Source organism: Tinamus guttatus, unplaced genomic scaffold (genome assembly GCF_059628265.1).
Source record: "Tinamus guttatus ecotype Peru unplaced genomic scaffold, ASM5962826v1 Tinamus_guttatus_pri_ptg000470l, whole genome shotgun sequence".
NCBI lineage: Eukaryota > Metazoa > Chordata > Aves > Tinamiformes > Tinamidae > Tinamus > Tinamus guttatus.
This window is the reverse complement of record NW_028289004.1, coordinates 813,708-837,837: the sequence shown is the minus strand read 5'-3', so window position 1 is coordinate 837,837 and position 24,130 is coordinate 813,708. Positions and strand designations below refer to the sequence as shown.

Below are 24,130 nucleotides of genomic sequence, written 5' to 3'. Positions count from 1 at the left end.
CTCTGCTGGAAGGAGGAGGAGAGGTTTCCCACACCTAGGCTGCCAGAGAAATTTGAAAGCATCACTGCTTCCAAACACGTTTATTTTTCACTGTGAGGTTTCCAGGGAGATTTGACTCTCAATATTCAAATGTTTAGGTTAGCAGTATTTAAACTGATGAAAGTACTTAACAGCTCTAGGCTGGGGGAATAAAGTGTTTGTACTTTAACAAACTACCCGGACAGCTCTTACATTTACATCGTCTCGTACGGAACAGGGGCTCCACTTGCTGCTGAAGCCATGGGCATCCAAGCACTACGTGCAAAGTGGATGATGCAAGCAGAGCATCCTCAAAGCAATTTGATTTATCTTGTTTTGTTGCTGATTGCCTATGCTAGGGGCCCAGATCTCCCCATGGTCTTTACGTCCAGGTCTCTGGTGCTGCTGTGACCCAGACGAGGATCCAGGGCCAGACATGTGAAATGGGTAGTAGATCTCTAAGCCCAAACCAGAAGTGCCCTGGGGGCTGCCGGGCTGTGCTGGGTGCAAGGGCATCGGACGCGACAGCCCTTGGTGGCTCTGTGCCGTCTGGTGAACCTTGGCAGCGCAGAGCCACGAGCTTTCTGACAGCCATAACAAATCTCCCCGTCCTCTGGCATCGTCTTTTTCTGTCTCTCCAGCTTTGTTTGGGTAGAGAAAGTGGCTCACAAAGACCCTTTAACAAGATCATCTCAACAGCAACTGGGTTACTATACAGAATGATTCATTGATGTTTAAAAATCACACAAACAGGAGCCCTCTCTTATTTTATTGCTGACTTTCCACTAAGGCACCGAGGTTGACGGTCGCTAATGCCGCGTCTGGCACTAACTCGCTGCGAATGCCGCTCAGAAATAACAACTGATAGCAGAGCTTGGAGCCCACGCATCATTCGCCTGTTTGTACATAAATTCCTTTTAAAAGGATTTCTGCATCCTCACACTGGTTCTACCCAAGCATTCAGGCTGTTAAAGTCAAGTCAGCCAGACAGAATGGTGCCGCACAACTACAAACAACACAGGACAATGTTTTTATTACAATACGTTGCACTATCATTTCCAAAAGCACCAACAGTAATACACAGCACCTAAAAATAAACATTTATCATTAAGAGGTTAGATACTAATTTCTGCAGCTTAATGTTTTCATAAGGGCCCCAGCCCATTTTTCAATTAAGGCAGGATAATATTATTAATCATAAAAAAATTGCTGATGTGTAAAATTGTTTCCTTTCTAGCTAGCATCATCTGAGAAATCCGACATTGTGCCTCTTGTTACCCTCTTTATCTGCAGTACAGAGCCTTACCAGCCCTTCCAGCATGGGGGAAGTCCCTGCCCGAGCTCTGCCGTGTGGGGAGCTGCCGCCCCAGGGAAGGTGCAGAAGGAGATGCAGCTCCTGCACAGGGCTGCTCGCTGCACCATCCCCTCACCTGCCACATTTCGACTCCACTGGGCACGGGCTGGCAGAGAGAAGCCTATGGGTGGAGATATAACACATTTATCCCCATCTCTCCCCTCTCCCTTGCTCCTGTTGCTGGTTTCGTGGGGCAACTCTACCAGGCATGTGTTTTAATGGGCCCTGGTAGGGGCTGCATGCCACCCTTGGTTTCTTCTCAGCTAAGAAGGTCAGCACTTCTTCACTCTAATGGCGTTCCCTTGATCCATGACTGAGCTGGTTAGTCTAATTCCCACCAGCTTCACAGCTGCATTTTGGGATGTGACTGGTGTGTGCCATGGCTTTGCTCCTGTGCAGAGCTCACTCCAGGAGCCGTTTGCTTAGTGGCAGCCAGAAGCACCTAACAGAGGAGCGTGGACACCCAGGTGCCTCCCCGGGCCGTGGAAGGGCCCTCCTGGCAGGTTCTCGGCAACGACAGCGTCTCCCGCAGCACCATGGCCACTTGGCTCCTCACTCCAGTGCCTGGCTCTTATTTCTGTGGCATGAATCCAGACCAAACGCCTCGCCTCCAGCCGTGTGTCCAACCTTCTTCCCATCTATGGGCACTCTCCCTCCTACGCATTGCTATGTCATGTACTCCCTGGCTTTACTGAGACTCCGCACTCCCCCGCATACGGGACCTCCCACGATCAACTCTCACGGCAGTTATCTGCTTTGCAGCTCAACCTTTGCCCACTGCCTGGAAAACTTCCCGTATCGCTGCCGACTTGCATGGCCCTGCTGTGCATCTCCGCCTCCTACGGCTCTCCTAATCCCCTCTGCTGGGAACTGCATCCTCCTCATTTTTCTCCCATGGTGACTGCTCTTCTCACAGCTTCAGAAGCTGCTTTCTGTTTTTCCCCGCACAATCAGTGGGTATCTGCTGCCTTGCGCTGTTAGCTTCCTGACATCATAAGATGCAGTCTTATCCAAAGCTGCTTTCATATGTATGTACTAGCTGTACATAAATATGCATGCACACACAAAGATACACCCACATATGTAGCGTACAATGGTGAATGACAGGTATATATATCTAGATACCAATATAGGAATAAAATAATATAGGTCTGCCTTCCACCAACGATTAACTTGTGCAAAGAGAAAAGGCAAAATGCTGCGACCATCCTGTAGAATCTTCCCCCAGCACAGCCATTGCTTCTTGGCAAACACCAACAGCAGCATTTTGCTCTCGAGTCCACAGAGGCGAATCAGATAAAAACAAACTGTGAGCTTCAGCCAAAAAATCCTTTCTGACACAAGTTGCTCCTATTCATATGACCAGTCTCATTAAGATCAGTGAGGACTGGCTAAAGCTGCAGGACAGTGGGCACGTCTCTGCCGAGATGTTCAGCGTTATTCTCCCTTGTGAAAAGGCAACCTAAGCGTGTTCCACCAAAGCAATAAACAAAGTGGGATTAATGGCCAGCATCACCCTGAATACCATTTCCAGCAGTTCTGTAGTTAGCAACTACTCGTTGGCAGCAATTGTTACAAACAACTGAACTGCAAAAGAGAGATTTACATTTCATGCGTATAGATATATGCACACATATAGAAGTATGTAATACACATAAATATCACCTCATGCAAACCCAAAGTATGTGACGTTAAAGCTAATGGGCTAGCTTTGTTGAACATCTCAAAAATTGAATTAACTACAATCAAATTCATGGTGCAACTCAGGGTTCATTTCATTACTATCAGAAAATTCAATCTCTGAAATCTTACAATATTAAGCTAAAGCAACGATCTTTCTGTTAAAATTCCTTCTTTTTTCATTTTCAGGTGAGAAAAAGTTAGTGGGCCCTGTGAAAATGGGGAGGGTTTTTTCTGATGGATACTACGGAAAGCTTGGCAAACGTTCAATCAATTACTTCTACATAAGATAAAAAAATAGTAAGCATCCTTTCAAACAAACACAAAAATACATTTTGCAGAATAAACTCTACTTCTTATATCTACTCCTACAACATACCTTTTCTTGCAGAGATTAAATACACACACACACGCACACACACACATATATATATGCATTATCTATATTAAATTTAAAATACAAATCCATTAGGGAGCTACTTAAATCTACTCATTGCTGCAATAACTAATCATCTTATCTCTGTGTCATACTGTATGCGGGAGAGTCAGAAGTTCAAATAAGATGCCTATATTTAATACAATGTTTTAATGAATCTGCCTTTTTTGGCTTATTTTATAATAAACACTCTTTAGCCTTACCGCAAGACCTACACATAGAATACTCACTGCAATTGCTGCCTCCCCTTTTATTCCTTCTCTTCAGAGTTTCCAGCTATGTTTCTCTGCAGGAGCCAAGCAGGCTTTAATGAGGCAGATGAGGCAGGTCTCCTCAACCGCTTTCGATAGAGGTGAGGTGGTCAGCTCTTTATTGACTTTCTGCAGTACTGCAGCTATGGTCCGTACCAGCAATCCTGCTTTATGAGCGTGCACCAGACAGGAAAAGTGCAACGTGCATATACAGGAAATGAAGGAGAGCTTTTTCTGGCGTTGTTGCTGCTAACCCATCAAACTGCAGTCACTAAATGTATCTCGGAATGACTTTTCAGAAGCCATTTTAAGGATTAACATGTTTCAGCAAAATAAAGAAAAACAATATTGATTATTTTGTACATGTCAGAAAGCACTGTACATCAGAGATCCTTTTTTAAATACTTTGAAAGAGGCTGAAAATAATGTAGGAGGTAGCTGCCAAGGATTTTATAATGCCTTTGTACGTAATCACCCACAGTGCATATATATAAATATACGTATTGTATACAATATGCAGTTCCACTTGCATACGCGCATATTCACAAGAGGACGTGAAAAAAAAAAGGGGGGAGGGGGAGAAATCACAGGATGGTATCATATGGTATGGTATCATATACTGTTAAGGTTTTATTGGTACTAGCATGGAGCAACTGCATCACTAATTAACGGATACACACAAATGACACCCACCCTTCCAATCAAAGGACAATAAGAAACACGTTGCATTCTTCACCTAACTATTTACCATGTTCTTTGCTTTTCCTGAAGTCTACTGCATATCCCTTCTCCACCTCACACATACACTGGCAAGATATATTCTGCTCTTTCCAGCTCTAGCGCAGAGATGAACGTTCACGTCCTCCATCACGCACAGCTCGCGTGAGGTCGAGCGAGCCCCTCTGAACAAGGCTTGTGATGGTAAACAGGGTCCAAAACAGGCAGACAGGAGACTTCGAAATATCCCCTCAGAGGTGTCTCCACATATTTGCACATGAAAATAACTTTTAATACCAGGCTTAGCATCTCTCTGTGTGTCTTCTTACTCCCTCCCAAATGGGGATAGTATCTTTCTGCCTCAGGGGAGCATAGTGATGGTGTGTAATCAAAGATGGTAAGAAGGTTCAGACACTCTGGTAATGGCAGCCATATAAAAAGCAAAAACAAATTTAGTTCCTATAAAAATATCACACGTACGTATACACGCTTATGGTGCTGACTGCATAACGAGCATGAATCCAAACAGCATCTCACACCTTGAGAAATATTAACTGCAGAACTCCCACTGTCAAATAATGGAGGAAGCAACTTCCCACCTTTCCCTGAGGAATGGTACCTGAATATCAAAGGCTACATGGTATTTATCAAGATCTGTCTTCCTTCAGCTAATTGCAAAGCACTGGGGAATCTGATAATAAAGTTATACACACACACAAGGATTCAAGAACCTCTAGGACCAGCCCTCCAGCTATTGTGTTATGAACAGAACATATGCCCTTATTCTACAAAGACCTAACTCTGTGTTTAAATTCTACTGACTTCAGTGGGACATAAGAATTTGCTTAACTTTCATTATGTGCTTATGTGTCTTTTCTCAATAGATATGCTCTCCTGTGTAAGATTTAATGTATACTTTAATGTACACCAATCATTTGTTTTATAGTTACCTGTATAATATGTACAGCACTTACATTGTAGAACATTATTTACCAGACATAAATGCAAGGTAACATTAAAAATTGGTGAAGGCTTTTCTGCTTCTTAAAGTCAGTGTTTTGAAGAGCATTGACAATGATGGGTAGATGATTTGGCTGCACACTGCAATGCTATTTAAGTGCTCCCAAATTTTTGCTCTAAATAAACATCAGTGGAGGGCTATATCATAGCCTTTAATGGAATGCAATGACATGGAAATAGCCCATAGAACAGAACATTTTTCATACTGCATTCTGCATTTATATTTGAAATGCCACTACAGGGAACATGCATCCTAGAAGTTAACAGTTGGATCTTACAACACATATATTGCCTTAATTCAGATCACTTTGCTGAACTAGGAAGCTAAATGAAAGACAAATGTCCGTCTCCTGTCCTGAACAGCTGGCTTGAACATATCCTGTTTTTACTGTAGTATTTGCTGTACTTCTTATGTGTCCTCTCTTGCAGTTCCCCAAAATATGTTCTTATAGCAGTTTATCTTATTCTTCTGAACAAGGTGCTGATTACCTAGTGGATCTCACTCAGTGAATTTTCTTCTCTGATACAAATTGGTGACTACCACATTTCAAGCCTCTGAACTTGGCAAAATCTAGATAATGGCCTGGATGTGATGCATGTTTATGCTCCAGGTCTGGTGGATAAAAGATGCTTAGTGTTTCTAGAGATTCGTACATAATATATTGATTTCATCAAAATTACAGGCAAGCTTTGCTCTTCAGAACAAAACCTCAACAGTCACAGCTATTAATCGTTGCTGCATTTTTTAAGATCTTTTTTGAGCACTTGTTTTAAATACACTAAAAGAAGGAACAGATTGACACTGTCTTTGCTGGTGGCAAAACACACTATTTCAATCTTATTCTGCAAGGGTGCAGTCAAACACCGTTCCAGGCTGCGGGCCAAAATCTATCCCCAGTCCATGTGCTCGGTTCCCACCACTGTCAATGATAATTCCACCATGGACTGAGAGCAGAGATCCGGGCAGAGAACGAGCAGAGAACGGGCAGAGATCCGCTAGGTGTTCAAATAACACAATCTATGTGTTGAATAATTCATTTTAAACTGTTGCACAGACGCCAAAATGCTATTGCCGATTCCTTTGCAGCAGAAGGGCTGTTTCTTCTCCCAGTACAAGTGTGTCACTCTCAGTAAGGTTAGAGAAAAACTGGGGGACATCTGAGCAAGACAAGAAGCCCTATATATGGCATGTCTGTGAATGTACAGTGAAACTCCCGGACGTTGCCTATAGGTCATCTTTCACTCTCCTTATTAAGATTTTCCTGAGGACAAACTCATCCATTGCCTCCTTAAATAATTTCATAAAATTACATAAAATTTTATGTGGTTACATATATTTAAGTATTTGGTTCCCAGCAACCAATTCAACACACATTATTTCCTGTAAAAGTCCCACAAGAAGCCTGTAGCTACAGACAACTTAAGGGCCACAGTCACATCTGTGTCACATAAAGAACAAACTCATGTAAGTGGCAGCAAATAGATGCAACCTACTAGGCTTGTCCACCTGGCCATGGCAAGCGAGCCCCACGGTACCTCCTGAGAGAGGCATTTCCTGAGGCTCCTCTCCCTCTAGACCTGGGCCAGCTGATCCTTCTGGCTGGATCGCTCGCTCTTACACCTGCACCATCCAGGCATCGGCCCCCACCAACACCCGTTCCCAGGAACGAGACGGACCTCTTGGTGCGCACGGGCTTGGCATCAAGGGCAGCCGCCCCACGGATGAGGCCAACCAGAAGGAAGGCGAGAAGGCGCAGGAGAGTCACGGGCTGAGCAACTCGTCCTGGTGGGTCCGAGATAGTCCATCCCGACCGCAAACCCAAGCAGTGAGGGGAGCCCTTGCTAGCCCGGGAGCCTCCCTGCTAGGGAAATATGTGCTGGGAACCGCAATTTTCCACATGCTTTTTCATGTCTGTGTGGAAACAGACGTAGGCTTAATGAGTTCTAATTTGTTTTAAATCCATAGGTTTCTTTTTAATAATTAACAGTCCTCATTGCTCAGCAAAGTCATTCCTTGCCCCTGACTACTTGCTATTAGGAATGAATTCATTGTGAAATATTGTTAAAAGGTGGAAAGCAAGTGACATAATTCAAGTTTTAATTAAAAATGTATATATATCACAGAAACCAAGAGTAGGAGAAGGGATCCTAACTGAGCAAGCACAAAAAGAAAAAAAGGACTCTTCCCAATTATCCATTTTATTCTTTTTATGCTCTTCGATTCTTGCAATTTGTTCCTCTTACTGGTTGTACTGTGCCCAGAACATATATAACATTTTCTCTCCGAGATTCCTGGAATACAGAATGTGTCCACATCATTACAGCAAATATTACACATGCTCACACACTAGGGTCCAGGAACTACAATTAACACATTAAGAAATAATAACTGCCAAGGGAGCAACGAAAGATAAACAGCATGTAGCTGATGTAGCAAGAATTCTGGTTGGAAAAGGGCCGTCTCTTGGGTAACGGGCAGCAGAGAAAAATCGAAGCTCTGTGCAGCCCTGCCCTGCTATTTAGCTAAGAAATCCTGAAAACTGGTTGAACGACTGTTTATACATTAATTCCCTAAGAAAATTAATTTCACCTAAAGTACTGCTGCCTTTAAGCTAGATTTTGGTGAAAACTGAAAGCCTATGTTTACAAAGAAATAACCATCGCATCCAATTTGAAGGTTTAAATTGATAAGGTTTTTGTGAAGTGTAGGTTTTTTTTAGAAAAAAACAGAAATATTTACTGAATTACTTTTTTTCCCTGTTTGCCAGAATCTGCGCTGATAATTTGGGAGTGTTATTTAAAGAACTGGAGAGAAATCAGAGTTTCCTTTTTTTTTTTCTAAGTATTTTAATAATAATAATAAAAGCTTCTGAGCTGTTTACGTTAAAGGCTTCCAGCATGAAAACAGTTTGTGCAGGTAGTTCTGCAGAAGGGGCAAAACAAAAGACTACAAGAGTACGAGCACCATTCGGATATTATTCAGCTATACATATTCATTACTGTAACACAGAAATCATGGACCATGCCTGCCCTTTCAGGCAGCAGTTCATACAGTTTTGTCACGGCTTTCAGTAGAACATCAAAGGCCTTCATTCTTCATTTTTCACTGAAATTCAAAGCTGAAGGAAAACACGGCAAAAACGAAGTGCTTTGTCGCACTTCTTTCCAACCCCAGTTCCCACCTTGATGCTGCACAGTCAGAGAAAATTCAACCAAAATCCTGTTATCGCATCCCCTTTGCTAAATTCACACCAATCCCTCCAAAGGAAAAGGGAGGCAGAGGAGGGCAATGTTAGCAGTTGTGCTAAAACCCACCTTCTGGGAGAGGATCGAGATCGTTTCCCTTGCCGGGGAGATGCCTGGTACCCACGTGGTGACTGTGGCTCAGTGTTGTTGTGAAAGGCGTGATCCCCCACGCTGCCCTGAAGCATCTCTCATCAGTCAAATAAGACATTTCAGCAAATAACATGGCACTTTGTAAAAACATAATTGTTTTTATTTTCCAATTTTCCATGTTTTGTGTAGAGTGCTGCTGTGTTCAAGTGAACTGAATAAAAGCATAAACAGTAAGCACCATCTGGAGAACATTCTTCCAGCATGCTGAGAAATAGCAGCCGCCTGTGCTCTACCTGCTATAAATAAATGTCATTAAAAAATGTCCAAAAAATTGTTTATTCCTATTTGATGAAACTGGAGCCAGATATATTTTACTTACCCCTGTTTTAGGGTCACTATCACCTTTCTAACCAAGAAAAACAACATTTAAACATTTGTTTCTCGATCATTTTTGTTATTATCGCTATTTCTAACAGAGTATCAATCCCACATTTTACTCTACTAACAGCCTCAGAGGTTGCCGTTTAACTGAGTAACACATGAGTAAGATATTCCAAATCTGATTGCCTTTAAACGGTATCTGAGCCACAATATGGTGATATCCTTGAATCTGCTGGCAAGAAAATGTGTAAAATTATTCTTGCTCTGAACTGTAAGTATATCAGTTAGGAAAAAAAAAACGTTCATTTTTTCCCTACTCTAGCTCAAAACCAATCCAATCTCCTTCTTTCCTGCTTTGCTAAAAAAGAGAGAGAAAAAAAAAAGAAAAAACACACTGACTACGTTGGCTGTGGGGTTCTGATGAGGCTCTGTGAAGGGTCAACGTTTGCTGTGTTTGTTTAATCACTGCAATTAGAGCTATGCAAATAACGAAATTATTTGCTCTGGTGGCCAGACTGAAAAAATTAAGAAGAAATGTTTGGGTTGAGCATTTCAAGAACTATTTTTATTTTCCCTTTTGGTAGAAGGAAAAAAATAAAACTATTTTGTTTGTTCCGCTCTGAGGACAGTGATGCCTTGAGAGAAGAAGGAAAAAAAAAAAAAAGGAAAGAAAAAAAAAGAAGCTATTTTGAAATGAAAGACATTTTCACACTAAAACAAAATGTTTCAGCATTCTACATTTTTTTTCCTCCTTTTTGTTGGAACATTCAGCAAGTGTTTTCAGCTCCCAGGCATGGATTCTCAGGAGAACTTACTGTTTGCTGGGGAGGGGGGAAGAGTTTGACCATTCCCTATTCTAATCTCAGACACATCTCAGGCCTTTGTTTATGGGCAAAGAGCAAGAACTGCAACTTTCTCTCTCTCTAAGGCATCACTTCCAGCGTTTCAGCGTTTTTGATGTCAAATGCAGACCCATGGAATTCAAAGGGAATCTTTCCACCGATTCCCCAGGCTCTGGAGCAGCGGACTGCTTGCCAAAATGACTTTGTCGGCACAACTAGCAGAATAACAGCACTACCTTTGCTCCGTTCTCAACTGTACAGCCAGAGCTGACAAATCAAAATTATACTGGCCCAGTTAGACTGGCCAAAACATCACCTCAGTTAAGGAAAAAAAAAAAAAAAGAAAAAAGAAAAAGCTAATGAAGCTATCAATTGGCCCCTTTATCGGAAAGAGACAGTACTGATTTGAGGAAAGTTACTGGAGGAAAAAAAAAGAAACAAAAAAAAACCCAAAACACCCACCAAATTCACGGTGATGTTTGACTGCAGCAGCCAGTGCACTGTAGGATGCATGGTCTCCTCTCAGAGACATTGCCTTTATCCCGATAAAAGGGATTCCGCTGTTTGCACTGCAAAGTTTTCCCTTTTGAAGCGACCACTTGAGCAGGATTTCAGGTGGGGATTGAGGTATAAGCACGTCTGAGGAAGGGCAACGGCAGGGAGGCTCTGAGGCTGCTTGGAAAGGCCTTGGCAAACCTGAGTATGTGAGGACTCCCAGCTTACTGGTTTAGGAAAAGGTATTGGTTTGGACCTCTTGCAACTCACAGTTGTCTTCAAACATGCTGATATTAGAATGGGCTCTGGCACGGTACGGCTCTTCCCAGCATGGCAAAGCCTCTGTAGCCTACAGGCTGTACGGAGGTGTTTGGCTATAAGATACAGGGTCGAAGGAGCTGCACGTTGCTGCAGGAGGCAGCCTGCGGGAGGCAGGCTCCATCTTCACCTTGGCCACTGTCTGGCTGATACACCACCAGCCAGCGGTGGGGAGAACCATTTGATGGAGATTTATTTTATTGAAACAGCAGGTTGGTAAATAACATGCAGCAAGGGAAGTGCATCTGCCTTGTGAAATAATATCCCCAAAAAATGAACAAACAAAAAAAATCCCCATAAACCTCCAGATAGGGTCCTTCTCGCAAGCTATACTGTTTTCTTCAAAAAATCGGAGCTGTTGCCCATTAGTGCATTCAAAGAGTGGTTCCTCTGCTGCCTCACTTTCTGCTCCAGCTGGCCACTGTTCCCACTGAAAGCAAAGGAATCATTTCCATTATATTTTATTTTTTGTTTTCTGAAGGACTCAGTGTGCCAGAAACTGTATGAATACAAATGAGGGCACAGTTCCTTCCCTGACAAAACCATAATCTCAAACACAGCAAGGGCAGGAAATGATAATGTGGTTATGGTTCACATTAGCCATGTTTTCCTAATATAAATATTTTAGCTACATTTATTTACAAAGTCCACTAACACTAGTCAAACGAGAGAGACTTTGCAAAGAGGTACTTAAACTGCCTGGAAATACAGATATCTGACTACTGATTTTGCCAGGATGATGTTTTCCCTGCATGAATTAGCTTTGGCTGGACCAGGTATGCAGGGAAGTCGGGTGGTGTGTGTGTATATACGAGTCTGTGTGTATATACATATATGTGTGCATGTGTGTGTGTCTGCATCTGTGTGTTGGGGGGTGTCTTTGTTTTGTTTTTGCCTTTGGTCGAATTCAAACAATATGCAATAACATGAGCTAAATGTCATTTTCCTCCCATCCATTTTCATTTGGCATCCATTTTAAAGCTTACCTTTGACCTTTAAAAATGTTAATACACTTAAACAGATATATATAAAAAAACCCACAAAGCTCTGGAAAAATTAATCATAGCCATATCATGATGTTAGCCTAAAAATGTAACATCAGTTGTTTTCCTCTCTCGCATTTGTCATATCAAGCAGCAGTAACTACCCTACAGTTAGCTATTATTTCTTTTGCAAATAGCTGTGTTAAAATGTTACAACAAAACCCTATCAGCATAAGCAGCACGACTTACTGTGAATCCTTTTGTTCCACAACTGCCTGAAATCCTTGCAAAGGTCCTGAAAAGGACCTTGAGAAGTTGCCTAATGCATCCTCTGCCCCAAGGCAGGATCAGCTATATCTAAACTGTTCCTGACAGGAAATCTTGTTTAGACTTCCTTAAAGTAACAGCCTTAAATAGAACAGGAAAACATGAAGAAATCAAAATATATACAAATATGAAAATACAAAAAGACAAGATTCTGGTTTAATTAACCCTGACTTAAAGGACATCTCTTTTGCCTCTGACCACTTTGTATTTTTTAACCAAAGATAGCAATAGATTCAAAACTGGAAACTTAAAAAAAAAAATCAAAAAACTTCTGTTTTGAAAATAATAAGCTTCTAGTTTGAAAACCTTAGCTCACTGGAAATTCAGCGGCACTTTTTCTCAAGAATTTTTTCTTAAATACCAAGTTCCCAACTACTTTAGTCTTTACGCTTCAAAGTAAAGAGTTCTTTGGCTCCACCAGAAAACACGTGCTAAGCAGGGGTGTCAACAAGCCTCTCTATTCATGGACACTCATCCAAGATATCTGGAGCCTACTCCTGATCAGTGGCACTGACCTGGCATTTCAACATGACTGTTTCAGAGGCAACAGTCTCTTGAATTGGGTGTAGGGGACTATTACATTCCCTCATAACAGTCACTGCAGAGCTCTGAGGTTCATGCTGTGAATGGGAAGATCCACGAGCACGCAGCCATCTACTCTCCTGTAGCACCTGCCAGCATTCGTGTGTAGAAGAGCCCATCAACTTAGTAACATCTTGTAGAAAAGGAAAAGTTATGGTGGTAGCCAAAACGTATCCTAAAAGACAAGTGACGTCTCAGTGACTAAACACGTGTGGGTAGACCCATGACTGCAACCAAAAGCAGCCCCCAGGGACCTAAATAGCAAACCCAAACAAAAGGCAGATGCGTTCCCTCCATGCATTAGGCCTTAACTCCTTACAACTGCTTTCTTTAGCCTACCATTTCTTTAGCACCAGCATGACCCTACGTGGGCCAACTAGTCTTCTTTAGAACAACTGGATGCTTGGGCAGAAAGGCTAGGTGAAACACAAGATAAAGAGCCAGGTACCACCAGCTCAGTGAAGAACAACACCCCTTCTAATGGATCTTGCACACACAACGCCAAAGAGCAACAAACTGACTGACACTGGGAAAATCCTGCCTACAGAAGGGTTGCCCTTCCTGTTTGCTTTGTGGTAGCCTTTTGTGGATTCAGCTCTAGAGCAAGTAATCCACCATCAGCAACCAGAAAGATGTGCACCCTACACACACACACACACACCAAAAAAACACTTCAAGTTTTACTTAATTTTCTGTATGTCCCACTCTCACTGCTCTACCGGATCATTTAGTTCAATGCTACTCATTTTTTTTTCTTTTTTTTAAATCAAAACACCACCTGATTTTTTTTTAAGTCCAAGCACTATTTTATGCATTACTGTCACATATATTTTCACATACAATCAAAAAAATAATCTACCAAGTGTGTACATATTTCTTAGTTTACCCTTCCTGATACCATTACAATTTTTTGTCTGCCGTTGTTGGTAAGTGAATGCATGTATGTGGTTGTCATACTTTTTGCAACTGTTTTACTCATCATCTTCTGATAGCCATGGACCGTAAGTTAAGTAACACTGCTCTAGTTAAATAGCTTTTTTACTAAGCATATATAGATAACTGCCAAGCTATAAAAAGTTGCTGTTGTTTAAAGCAGTCATGAAATAACCTGTATATTTAAGTTTTTTGCTCTGAAAGGTGACAAGTAGCTATGCAATGACTACTATTACTCAGAAACGCAGAAAAAGTAGGACGTTGCAGTTGGAAAAACACAAAAACAGAAATTAGCCACCACTGTCATTACGGATGCAGAGGCTGAAAAAGAACAGTTGGTGTAATGCAGCTGGAGTAGCTTTTCAGAGCGAAGTGATTATCTCTGGCTATTAATGAATTATTTTTCCCTGGAATGCAAGACCTCCACTCATCCAAACAGCTTGGCTGTGCTATGAAGACCATGCTGTTCAGCAGATCACGTGAGAGCCATTGCTCTCCCGGCCCTCCTGGCGGCCACTGAGTTTCTCTGACCTCTTTGTTTTCATGTCACAATAAAAACAAACCAAACAAAAAAAAAGAAAAACTTGAAGCAAACATAAATGCTGGAGTAGAGACTGCTCTCCAGAACTGGGCTGAGTTTGGAGCTGCAGTGTGGGATGTTCAGAGGCGTTCCCAACTTCATCAGGCCCCTGAAACTCAGGCAGGCGTAGCACCAAACCTCCCTCGCCTCCGTGGCCATTAGCGTTTACATCCAAGGACTGGCTCCAAGATAGTAACGCCACCTGACAAATTCTTACACCCCTGATGACCATTTCTGGGCCACTTTTGCCACAGACTTGCGGGAAAAGCTACGGACATGGCTCACCCAGGAGCTCATTCAGAGATCGCTGTACTTGCTGTGCTGAGCTTGCCGTGCCGAGCTTGCCCATCCCCAGCTCAGCTTGCAATTTACCCAAGTAGTTGGGCCTCCTTCTCCTGCCGTAGTGGCACTCGAGCGCGTTTGTCACAGCGCGCTTTGGAAGTGGCACAAGAAGCAGCAAGAAGTGGCAAGTACAGGGATCAGAGAGCCACAGAGCCAAGAGACTGCTCATGTCATGGAGACCCCAAGGCAACACAAAGCCATTCCAGGATCTTAGGTTAATTCCTGAGAACATTTAGCCTCAACTTGATGCCTCAGGAAGGAGTTTTCCAAACAACTACATCCACTACTAACCAGCAAAAAAAAAATGCTGGAAGCAGTACACGCAGTCTGGCAGGCTCCAGTTACTCCAGCTCAAAGCCAGCACTCGAGCGCTGGTGTCTCCCACGGCAGCCTGCGCCCCACATGACAGAGGTAAGAAGCTTCCACTACGCTCGCCCCTGTGAAGCTCTGCAAAAACCCACAGATGATCCCTAAACGCCCCCAACCCACATTACAGTGTCTTTATCCAGCTGCCACACATTAATGGAGAGTATGGATGGACCTGCTTGAAAAAAGAAAGTCAGATCTAACAAGCAACATTCAAATGTTGTTGATAGAGAAGCTCCTGCAAGAGTAGCCACATTACCAAGCTGTTCAGTGCCCTGAGAAGTAGGACAAAATTGAAAATCAGTGGAATGGAAACTCCTGAGGAGAGTTGGGAAAGGTTAATGATTCTCCCTAGCCTAGGAGTTCCCATAAGGCTACCTCCTTTTTGGAAGTAGAATCTTCTGGGATGATTTGGAACAAGGGCTTTAAGAAAAAAAATAAATAAATTGATAAAAATAAAAGAGAGAAAGAGAGAAAGAAAAAAAATAAGAGCTGGGGGGATGGGGAGGAGGGAGAATTTTTCTTCCTCCTGAAGTTATTATTGTAGACTACATAGTAAATCTAAGCAATACTACCAAGTACTTTACTGTATTGCTATTCTGTAGATGCTGTTTCTGGAGGCAAGACCCAGTGCAGCATGATCTCAAAAGAAAGCAATTCACAGCTAGCATCACACATTGTCAACTGAGTCCTTTTACTAAAAATAAAAAAGCAAGTACCCCCATAAATCATGTATCCATCCCAGCTTCATAACAGGGATATTTGTCAGCTCCCATTTTGCTTCTTTCTCTCGCTGCCTGCTCCACAAAGCCACCATTTCAGCACACAGACCGGCGGGCACACTGAGCCAGTGCAGCTCCTACAGTCTGATTCTTCTGCCTGTAAAAAGAAAGTTAACCGGCCTCCCCAAAGCCTCTGCAACCCGGCTGTGCAAAGCAGAGGCTTCTGGGTCTCACAGGCTGAACAGGAGAGCCACAGCAAACAAGTAGGTTCACGTGCAGGAAGGGTGGTTATTCTTTATTCAGTAAATATTTTTAATGGATTTTTTTAAAATATATTTTTCATGAGTAGCTTCGAGGCAACCATCGCATGTACTTAGCTACTGTAACAATCACGTGATTTATGTAGAAGTAATTGGGGTTAAACTCTCTGCCACATCAAACTCTTCACATTTGGCCCCATCTCTGGGACCTAGAAACATCTGAAATAAATAAAGCCGTGTGTCATTTAACAGGGTCTGGGCTTAATTAGGATCATTCTGCTTTTTTATGGGAGAAATCTTGTACCACTAGCTTTAAATGGCCAGCCCATCACTTGCAAGGTTATCTGCTTTTCCTCTTAGTACCTACATGAAAATATTTCCATTTACACAAAGCTTTTCTTTTGTTAAATCCTCTGACCAGCCAGATGACAACCACTGCTTATCTTTGGCTGTCTTCCATGCTAAAATAAGAATCCTGTGTTGTGCCAAGGGAGCTGCACCCTTCCACCTCCGTTCCCTGTTGACTTGCACACAACTGGCTACACAGAAATGCCAGCAGCACCATTATTTTCCTGGCCATTTTTCTGTAACATTGGTATAATTCGCCCTCTAGTCATGATTTGTATTTGTAAGTCACACCAGGCCTCCCTTGTGCCATGGATTTTACAAACATCAAATGCCAGACTGCATCCTGAAGAGCAGATGACATTCGGCCCACCCTCGTTTCCCCAACTTCCCCCGCTTGATGTAGTCAACCCGGCAGGACAGCAAGCACAGAGCAAAACATCACTCGAGCCATGCATGGAGATTTGATTAGCAGCACAGAACGAGTGGATTAGAAGAAAGATCGGATTAGAGATTGAGGAATTGTGGTGAGGCTGCTGCATCTGTGTTATTGGCTCAAGCATCTGAATTTCAAACCTCATCCCCTCAGACCAGCTAAATGAGGTACCACCTACCTCGGACCCCTACGTTCAGGGCAATTGGGCAAGGCAAAGGATTAGAGTTTGTGCCTGGACCAACAGCGCTGCAAACATGAGCCTTCAGCAGCTCACAGGCAAAGACAAGGAGCAGGTGGGCAGCGAATGGTTAAATGATTTGCCCAAACCTACACCATAAATTTGTGGCAGAGGCAGCAGCCAAATTTTCTCAAAAGCCGTTCCCGAGGCGGGAGATGCGCCAGCCCTCTTTGTTACAGGCGAGCGCGTTTTTCCCCCTGCAGCTCACGCCGCTGCAGGCTCTCCTCGGCTGTGGGTTTCCAGCGCGGCTCCTGGTGAACGCCAGCTGCCCGGGGCTGCAGCACGTCCGCTGCTACCTGCTCGCCCCGCGCGTGCCGTGCCTCCCGCACGACTAGCCCGCCTGGCTCCGTCCTCAGCCCCGGCTCATGGTGCAGTCCCCGCATGCTGCAAATGCTCGTCATCGCTTGCGTTCCTCCTAGCAAGCTAGCAGGACGCTGCAAAAACCATCCTCCCGGAGATGCACGGCCAGGCCCAGATAGTGCTCGCTCCTGGAGGTCCTCCAGAATTTTACACACACATGGAAACTCAGCATCACCCTCCAGCCGACTCGCTGCTAGCCCTCCCTCCTCCCCCTTCAAGTTTGGCTTCAATCATATCGCAATGTGAAATAGATTTTACTGTCTCAGTGAGACTCCTATTGGAGCCTCCTGCAGAAATGCTACAAAATTGATCAGAGGCTCCAAGGGAGAAGAGTGAGCATGCACAGATCGAATGCACAGCCCTAGCAGGATCATGCAGGAAAACATGCATGGACCAAGTCCTCACTGAAGTTATAGCCAATTAATCAGATAATGGCTCCTATGGTCATGAAAAGGGAAAAAAAAGCTTTTCCAAAAATCACACATATAAATAAAAATGGGAGTGTGCAGATTTTCCTTCCCATACTAATGTTATGCCTGGAATGCTCCGTTCAGTAGCATATTTAATGTGAAGAAACCTTTGTTTCAAATGTTAAGTCAATTCACTAGTGATAAATGACATGACAGGTTACTAGTATAAAAATGGATATTTATGCATTATGTTTTAATGGACGAGACATGAAGAATTCTTTGGTAATCAGGTACTCTGCCCTTTTAAACAATAATCCCCACTGGACAACATGCATATTTTGCATCTTGCATTTTAATTATTCTTTAAAGGCAAAGAATCCCAATGAGAGCAGCATCAGAGGAGACCAGTGTAAACAACAGCAGGAAAAGCTAAGCAAAACCAATCTCCTAAAAAGAACAGGGGGGGAGGAGGTGGAGAGCTGAATCACTGCACTGCAACTCCTGCACGCAGCACTTGCATCCTGCAGCATCTGACAGTCGCAGAACTTGAGCGAAAAAACACCCAGCACAACGCACACCCAGAGCCCTGGTGCGGAGGGAGGGATACTGGAGCCACAGCCACCTCACCCCCCGAAATGGCAACTACCTCTCCTCACGAAGGGACCAAAAGCACAGGTGACAGCTCATCTTAGCGGCAACCTCCATGCAGGACCCGCACCACTGCAAAACATAATCTCTGACCCCCATAATGTCCCAACGCGCGCGTACCTGCGTCGTCCTGGCCCCTCACTAACCGCCACGGAGAGGCACCCAAATAATCATATTACTGTCAGCCTTTAAATACACCATAAATTTTTAATCTCCCTCCAGGCCTCCCTTCGGCTCCCCGAGCCCGGCACTTGAACCGCTGTTAACCAGGACGCTCGCGGGCTGCAAGCGCCGCGCAGCAGCCGCCGCCGTCCTGCGCTTCGGCCCCGGCAAGGCGGGGAGCGGGACCCGCAGCGCGGAGCCCCGCGCGTCCTTCCAGGAGCTGCTCCCGGGAGCCCTCTCCCTAACGGCTCCCGGGACGCCCGCGGGCGCCGCACAAAGCGGCGGCCGTTGGGCAGCGGCCGTTGGGCAGCGGCCGTTGCGCGGGGGCCGTTGCGCGGCGGGGAGCGCACGGCGGCGCCGCGGGGAACAATGGGGCGGCCCCGCTGCGCGCAGCGCCGCGCAGCCCGCGGGGCTCCCGCCGGCCCCGGCCGACCTGTCACGGCGGCTCGGCGGGCGGTGACGGCACTGGCGCCCGCGGGCGCGCTCCCGGCCGCGCCAGGACGACGATGCCGCCGCGGCTCCGCCGACACCAACCCCGTCCCCTGCTGCGCGGGCGCGGCCACCCCGCCCGCACCTACCTCGGGCCGCCGGTGGAGGGTGCGGGAGTCCCTAGCTGGGCTCCATGGACGGCCGCTGTCGCCGCTGCCGAGGCCAGAGCGCAGCCGCCGCCCGCGCTGTCAGCGCCGGCCGCCGCCGCCCCGCGCTGGGACGAGCCGCCCGCCCGGCCCGGCGCCGCTCCCGGCTCCGCTCCGCTCCCCGCGCCGGCGGGAGGGGCGGGGCGGGGCGGGGCGCGCTGCGGGCGGGGCGGGCGCGGCGCCCCCGCCCCCCCGGGCCGCACATGGCGGCGGGGCGGGGCCGGGGGAGAAGTGTCAGGCGGCCGCGCGCCCCGCCCGCAACGGCCGCGCGCGCCGGGGGCAGCCGTTAGAGGCGCCGCGCGGGGGTGCGTGTGCGGTGTGTGTGTGCGTGTACGTGCGTGTGCGTGTATGCGCGTGTATGCGTGTGGGGTGTGCGTGCGTGTGTGTGGGGTGCGTGTGGGGTGTGTGCGCGTGTATATGCGTGTGAGATGTGTGTGCGTGTGTGTGCGTGTGGTGTGCGTGGGGGGTGCGTGTGCGTGCGTGTGGTGTGCGGGGTGCGTGTGGTGTGTGTGTGCGTGCGCCTGTGGTGTGCGTGTGTTGTGTGTGTGCGTGTTGGAGGGGTGTGTGGGGGGATGTGTACATATGTGTGTGTTGTGTGTGTGCGTGGTGTATGTGTGCACATGTGTGTGTGTGCGCGTGTTGTGCATGTGTTGTGTGTGTGCGTGTGTCAGCGTGTGCCTGTGTTGTGTGTGTGTTGTGCGTGTGTCAACGTGTGCGTGTGGTGTGTGTGCATGTGTGCGAGGAGCGGTGTGTGCGAGTGGGGTGTCTGAGGGGTACTCGTGTGGATGTGTGTGCCTGTATGTGTACCCGTGGGGGCGGGGGTGTCTGGCCGCGTGTGTAGAGCAGTAGTGGGTGCCGGTGTGTGGGGGTAGGGGGTGTGTGGAGGGATGTCTCTGTGTGTGTGTGTGTGTGTGTGTGTGCGTCGGGGGGGTGCTTGTCTCTGTGTGCGTGTGTGGGGGTGCAGGGGAGTGTGGGGCTGTGCGCCTGGCAGTGTGTGGGGGTGCCTGCAGGGAGGTGTCTGGGTGTATGTGCATGTGTGTGTGAGAGGATGAAGAGGCTGTTTGGCACACGTGTGTGCAGGGTGTATGCGAGGGAGGTGTGGTGGGGCTGTGTGCGGGGAGTGGGTGTGTGAGGAGTGTGTGGTGTCTGTCAGGAGTGTGTGTGCACGAGAGAAGTGTGGGAGGTGCGACCTCCCTGTGCATGTGAGTGGTCTGTGTACGAGTGTGTGTGTGAAGGGGTACGTTGTGTGTCTGAGCATAAGGGTGACAGCGTGTGTTTGTGAGGGAGTGTGTGCGCAGGGTTGCCAGTGGGGAGGGTTGTTCCTGGCGGGGTGATGCATGAGGTGTGTGTGAGAGGGTTGTGTGGCCTGTGTGTTGGGGGAGAGAGGGCCCCTCTGTGCGGATGGAGGGTGAGCGGGGTGTGCAAGGGGCTGTGCGTGAGGGGGTCTCCTCAAGGGGTTGTGTGCGTGAAGGGGTGTGTGTGAAGGTTCCAGCGCTGCAGGGAGTTGTTGGGGCTGTAAGACAGGAGGCTGCTGCAAGAGAAAGTCAGGGGCAGCTGGCAAGCAGTCCCTGGGCAGGGGGCTGGAGGGGGCCCAGCCACCACAGTGGCCGGCCCAGCATTGGGGCAGGCTGTACCTCGGCAAGGGTCGCGGGTACCAGCCCCAGCATCTGCGGTAACAACCCAACTAAACACCTGGGAGGAGACTGCAGCTGGAACTTCGTCCTTTCTAATAAATCTCATGGATTTTACTCTGTGTCTTTCTTGAAGTTTTGACCTTCTGTCCCCTCTGTATTCCCAGTATCCTCAAATGGACCATGTTTCTCATTAGGGTTTTTGTTTTGTTTTGTTTTTGACTTCTCCCTCTTCTTTTTTTTTTTTTTTTTTGTTGTTGTTGTTTTTTTTGACTTCCCCCTCTTTCTTGTTTTTCTTTCTCTGGACTTTTCCACCCTGTTTCTCCATTTGTTGTTTTCACCCTCTCGTCCTTGGTTTTCCCAAAAGAGCCCGAACATCCGAGCCTTTAGCCACGGACTGTCAGTTTTAAAATGGTTTTGTCAATGGCACACAGTGTTTCGTAGATATCAAATTGCTATTGGCCTTGCCAGCAGCTTATTGGAAGGTGTGGTGCATTAAACTAAATCCATGTCTAGTATTACATAATATGCCCTCAATTGTACATAAAAGATGATTGTAATTCCATCTGGATTTCTGTAGATATTAACAAACTGCTCAAGATTTCCTTTTGCGGTTTAATGTGCATTTCAAAACCTTTGACTGGTTCTGGATCAAACAGATTATGATTTAAGAAATACTAAAGCACATGCACTCGTGACATTGTAGGAATTAGAGGAAAAAAAAAAAAACTTAGTAGGTCATCTGCCTAATCTGTCTTCCCAAAGAGAGTAGGAATGTCCCATGTAGTATAATTTATGGTCATTTGCCTAGTTTTGTTTCAAATGCCCAAAATGCGTGGCTTCCTCATTCCTCATAGGAATTTAGGTCAAGCTGCCTGCGTATTGTGCAGCATCTCAGGATTTAATATCTACTTCTGTTGCTCTCCTGATTTTTTTTCCAACAGCACAAAATGTAGATGCAGTTGGTCATTTCTTTTTTGCTCATTAGCATAGAAAGATTGTGATGGTCACTTTTCCCAGGTTGAGGAGCCACGAGCAAGCACAGTTTGGAAAACATCAGCTCTGTGCTCAGCCATGGCCAAACGAGTGAGTCAGATGTTAGGAACTGTGAGCAAAGCAATGCAGAAGAAAACAGAGAATTTATGCTCTGCTATCAATCCATCGTGCATCTGCATCCTGAACATCGCTGTAGCTCTCATCTCGCCATCTCACAAGGGGCATGGTAGAGCTGGAAACAATACAGAGGAGGCTATCAATAATACCTAATGGTATGAAAAGGCTTTCTAATTAGGCATGTGCAGCTTGGGAAAGAGACGATTGAGGAGAGGTATGATAGAGGTCCCTAAAATCATGCTGGAGATGGAGATGATCCCTTCTCATGGGTGGAGAATAGAGATGCAGCGCTGTGCCTTCCAGTACAAGAAGCAGAGGTTGCTAAATGAGGCTAAGTGGATGGAGGTTCAAATGACCGTAATTCACTTGAGATACAACTGTGGAGCTCCTTGCCATAGGATGCTCTGAAGGCTAAAAGTTATGTGTGTCTAACAAGAGCCTGGACAAACGTACAGAAGGGAAATCCACTGATGGCTGCTAAACTACCGCTTGTAAAGAGTTTCCTGGGTCACAAGTGTTCAAGGCTGGGCTTGCTCTGTTCTTATGCTCTTCCCTTTATCCATTAATAGCCACTGTGTACTCATCAGGGGTGAATGCAGCTCTTTGAGTTAACATCATATCTGGGTTAATTTTTTGGTGTCCATCACTTGCTAAAAAGGGTAAGTGAATACCTGGAAGATGACAGTGGAAGTAAATGGAGGAGTCTTGTAAATATATAGAGGGGCAGCTGGGAACATTTGCAACCAATTGGACTGTGTAGGACAGTGTCCAGATCTGCTAGGAAGAGGTGGTCTCTCAAGAATAAAACAGTGTATTTGAAACAGTGTATCTGGACTGTTGAATTTGAGAGCGTGAAAATGTTCTGGTTTGGAAGAATGAGGCTGGATTGCCAGCTGTCACAAGAGTGTTTAGACTGCATTACAGCCTTCAGTCAACAACCGGAAAGGATGTTGTTACATGTATTTATTAAGTGATACGTGGACTGATATTTCACTAGGTGATTTATCAATTATAGACTGGTATATGCCTGGCTATGGACAAGCTGTTGTACCCTATGCACACTGTTGGCAAGAGTGGAGAAGATGACATTTGTCACAGATTCTTAGTAGTAAAAGCCTGTTATTCAAATTTACATTTTTAAAGGAGATCACTGCTAATTTCAGTGGGAACATGGCAAGGTTGTACAGATGCACTGCACGTTATGGAAGTTTGAGGTGTCAAAGCCCGCTGAAAAAACCTTCAGTACACATTGAGTCACTGAAGAGACGGTTGCAAACAAGTTTCTCTCATCTTTCTAAAACGTGCCAGAAATAATTAAATCTAGCTCTGGCCTGAGGACAGTGACCTTAATTTAAAATCAATCAAAAATACCCCTGTCAATGACAGCTGATTGTCCTGTTCACATCTCAGACTGATGCTCTCACAGGCCTGCCATCATCAATGCTATTACACAAGTGGGTAAGCATTAGGTCATCTTCTTGTTTCTCCTTCTTTCCCGCTGTCTTTGAAGCGGAGAGTGTGTGGCCTCAAGCACTTCTCTATGTTACTAGGAGAGGATTTTTTTATTTGTTTATGAAACTCTACAGGTATGCCTCAGTATGCCTGTTTTATCCACACAATTTCTTCAGAACCTGCCAGTTTAATAGCTTAAATTTTGATATAGCACAAGAAGAAAGGCTTGCTCTGTTCGGGTAGGATGAGAGCATGAGGCAAGCTACAGTACGAATGCAAATGAAGGAGCCCAAACTATGTTCATGAGTAGCCTTAGTCGAGTGACTCATGGACACAAATCACTATAGGAATGATCCCATTTACTGCTTTATAGCACTCGTGAACTAGAACATACTTAGGCACATAAAGGTGGTCACCATTTGCCGTTAGGTTTCTACATTGGCATTCAAGCATACGTCACCAGTGAACTCCCGTATAAATACACTGCATTGTAAGGTCGGATGGTAAACGTAATTGTTTATGCAGAATTTGCATGCACTTTATATATTGCCTATGCAGATAAGCAAACCAGCAACTATTAGTATTTCCTTTTGCAAAGCAGGTAAAACAGTCAGCTGTATCATTCATCTTTCCCTATTGCGCGATCTCAGAAATACTTTGATCCCATGACAATACTATGCAGCAGCAAAATAAATGCTGTCTGGTGTGATTATTAATATAACAATCCAGGATGCATTACAAACTCTAAATTGGATTC

General features: G+C 45.5%; 1 protein-coding gene across 1 annotated transcript in view; it reads right to left on the bottom strand.

Annotated features, from left to right (window-relative positions):
• The window catches only part of RAI2 (retinoic acid induced 2), a 41,680-nt gene extending 22,440 nt beyond the window's left edge, over positions 1 to 19,240 (bottom strand). The window contains exon 1 of the mRNA XM_088532739.1: positions 19,121 to 19,240. The gene's annotated coding sequence lies outside the window, so the exon portion shown is untranslated. The remainder of the gene's footprint in view (positions 1 to 19,120) is intronic.
• Between the last annotated feature and the right edge of the window lie 4,890 nt (positions 19,241 to 24,130).